General features: G+C 35.2%; 1 pseudogene; it reads left to right on the top strand.

Moving 5' to 3' along the window:
• Positions 1–2855: 2855 nt before the first annotated feature.
• On the top strand, positions 2856–3712 carry LOC120113466 (annotated as a pseudogene).

The raw sequence follows: 3712 nt of genomic DNA, 5'->3' as shown, positions 1-3712 counted from the left end.
ATCCATCTCGTTCCATTTGTTGTCATCTGCGAAATCCACCGGCCTTTCATTGATAGCCGCTAGACACCCGTCTTTCCTCAGGATGGCCTTCATCTTCAATTTCCACAGTGAGAAATTTCTCCAATTGAATTTTTCAATATCAAATTTCGTTGTCATAGCTTCTATTACGGATAGCTCCCACTATTTCACTATCGTGAATAGTTCTCTGGAACCTTCAAAGAATGGGTAATACCTTCTTACTTTCTTATGTTGGAGGATCCACCTTTTGGTGGCAACCACAAAGACAATAAGCAGATATTACACACTCTAATCTAGCTCGGATACCAATTGTTGCGGAAGACGGCTATCGGATAGAGCAAAATCGCAACTGATAATTTGAGAAAATAAAAATGAAGATAAAAGAGACACAAAATTTACGTGGAAAACCCCTAAAATATTTAGGGTAAAAACTACGGGCAACGGTAGAAGAATTTCACTATGAGAAAATAGGAATTACAACCTCTCTCGATCTACCAAGGAGAAAACAATGATAATTCTCTCTAGATAAAAAGGAGAAAACAACTCTCAAGAAACTCTCTAAAATCTCTCTAGTATTGGAAGAAAGCTAGAATGCTTTGGGATGGTTTTGAAGCTAAATGAGCTAGGGTATTTATAGTTGAAGCTTAAGGACTAATATTATAAATACCCTAAATATTAGTGACTAAATTGTAATGTTCCCATTTATCAATTTTCCACAATTGCTGCTCCACCGAATTAAGCATGTGCACCGAAATTTTAGCTTGATTTTTTCAATATGTTTGGCCACTTTACATGACTTTTCAACACTACGGGAATCTAAAACTTAAAAGAAGAATAACATTCCTTTAATCACTAAAGTCAGTAAATGAATTGGACCTTTTATAAATTAATTAATATGTATACACACTTTCAATATATTATATGTTTACTTATATATATATTGTTAGTATGAAATAGTACGGATTAATTTTTTATTGAGATTTCGAGTGCACACGTGCGGAAAATAATGCCTATTGATGATATATAATATACATATAATAAAATACCAACATAAATTATTATGATATTCCAACAACAAACGACGCATAAAAATAGTATGAATCGAATAATTTCGGTGGTTAAAAGAATGATTATTATTTTTAGAAATTTTTAGTTTGAACATCGATGACTATATGTATTGAGTATTTATTATTAAATAATTAAATCTTTGTAATCGTTCTAAATTAATCAAAAGAAAAAAACAATGCACCAAAACAGAGAAAAAGAAATCCCAACTAGATGTGTGTTGTGTGAAATAGCGGCTAGGTTTCACACCTGACCTGACCTGACCAAACCCTTTGTCTCAACCACGTTTAAGTTAGGGTAAAATACGTAAAATGTCCGTCGTTTATATGACAATTTTTTTGTTAAGTTATTCAGTTATGAAAAATTATAATATTGTCATCCGACTTTAAAAACTAACATATTGGTCCACAGTGGTTAATTTTTTGACAAATGACATTGCATTGATATAAATTGGAATAGTAACATATTCAGTCGTCACAGCTTTAACTGATTCTATACAATTTGATTCGCAATCTTTCTCCTCAACTCAACCAATGCTCAAAAAACCTTTGATTCTCTTGATGAGAACCAAAGTCCATCAACTACCAAAACTGTGTCCACTTGCATCTCAATCACTTATGTTAACCAAAAAGTGAGTTACAAAAGTCGAATCCAACTTTTGCAATCAGCGAGTTTGCTTCATTAAAATCGAAGGAAGAGTCAAGAAAGAGTTTAGTTCTCAATATTTCACACACACAGAGAACTGGTATATCTACTGTTACTAAAGATTTAAAGCTTCATCGCTTGCTCTATGTTCCTCAAATTACTAGGAATATATTGTCAGTGTCTAGGTTTACAGAAGATAATTCTGTTTTCATTTTAAAGATGTTCTTCTAGAAGAGAAATTGGAAGATGATTTGTATTTCTTCAATCTTGACTCGGCATCATATGGTTCTATTTACCGCACCACTGCATCCTACACTATCACTCATATCGATGATTATGTGACCAATTACACATACACTTATGTCACCACTCCCCTAATATAATGAACTTACTCACTAATAAAACTATCACTGTTCATAAGCATACCACAGCTTCCATTTTTTTAGGTCTGCTACAGTTTATTCTGGATCGTTTGAATTAGTTGAGGTTGATGTATAGGGTTCAACACCTATAAAATCCTACTGATAATATTATGTGTCATTTATTGATCTATATATTAAAATAAATGTAAAATATGAGTGTTAAATATGTCATTATACCAATTTATATTAATTCGACAACAAATTAATTTATTAGGTTTTAAAGCATATGATCGTTTTATAATTTTCTATAGTTAGAAGATCTAATAAAAACATAGCTTATAATAAAGAGACTGTTTATGTATTTTACATTTATATTTATACCATTGTATTGTTATTTTTTTGCCATGGCATCAAAGTTTTAACCTAATCTTTCAACTATAATATATAATTATAATAAATAAATAAATAAAGATCATCAACTTGAGAAATCACATTCCCTCTTCCATTTAATTTTTTCTCTCTTTTGTTTGTTTCTCTTAAGAAAAGAAATCATTGACCTTAGCTATGATTAACCCTGCCTATATCACCCTTGGCTTTTAAGCACCCTTTTCCCCATTTCCATGCTTCTTTTGTTCTCCTTTTACAATCCAACCACTCCCCTCATTAGCATGCTTGAAGGTAAAAATCTTTCCCAGATTAAATTAATAAGAAATGATCTTCCTTTTGAAGAATATGATGATTCAAAAACTGATGTTAATTTGACAGGGAGAGTGTTAATGAGATAGGGAAGAATATCAAGACAGACGCATGTTCTGAAATGGGGAGGAGACAAATGTTGGGTCCTCCAGGGAGCTTGAATACCATCACACCTTGTGCCGCATGTAAGCTCTTGAGGAGAAGGTGTGCCGATGAGTGTCCCTTCTCTCCTTATTTCTCCCCACATGAGCCCCACAGGTTTGCCTCTGTTCACAAAGTTTTTGGTGCAAGCAATGTCTCCAAGATGTTAATGGTAACAGCAACTCCCAACTCTCTTTTTCCACCGAGTTCCGAATGCACACACGACATAGCTACTCGAACTCAGATCCTCTAGGGAAACCACTTAGGCCAGTCAATAGGTTCCGATTTGTGTTTCTTATATGTGCAGATTTGTTGGGTTTACAGGAGGTGCCGGAGAGCCAAAGAGCCGATGCTGCAAACAGTCTGGTTTACGAGGCGAACTTGAGGTTAAGAGATCCGGTATACGGGTGCATGGGTGCAATCGTGAGTCTGCAGCAACAAATGCAGATACTCCAGACCGAGTTGAACGCAGTAAGAGCTGAGATACTGAAATACAAGTTTAGAGAAGTTACTACTAGTAACAACATCATCATCCCTTCTAGCCACACTCACGCCGCTTTAATTTCTGCTGGTGGGGCGCTACCAATTGTGCTCCGCCGTCTCCTCTTCCGCCAACCCCTCCTCCTCCTGCTCCGTCACGGCCTCCACCTTCCAGTGTTGTCCCATCATCTTCTTCACCTTCCACATCTAATTCTCTGTACACATCGTCAACTAGTGCAACCGGGTATAGCTCCATTTGAAGTGATAATGTTCCGTATTCCGATTAACCATATAAGCTATAATCC

This window comes from Hibiscus syriacus, unplaced genomic scaffold (genome assembly GCF_006381635.1).
Source record: "Hibiscus syriacus cultivar Baekdansim isolate YM2019G1 unplaced genomic scaffold, ASM638163v2 tig00110209_pilon, whole genome shotgun sequence".
In the NCBI taxonomy this organism is placed as follows: Eukaryota; Viridiplantae; Streptophyta; class Magnoliopsida; order Malvales; family Malvaceae; genus Hibiscus; species Hibiscus syriacus.
Note: the sequence above shows the minus strand (reverse complement) of the source record. Positions and strands in the feature narration are given on the sequence as shown.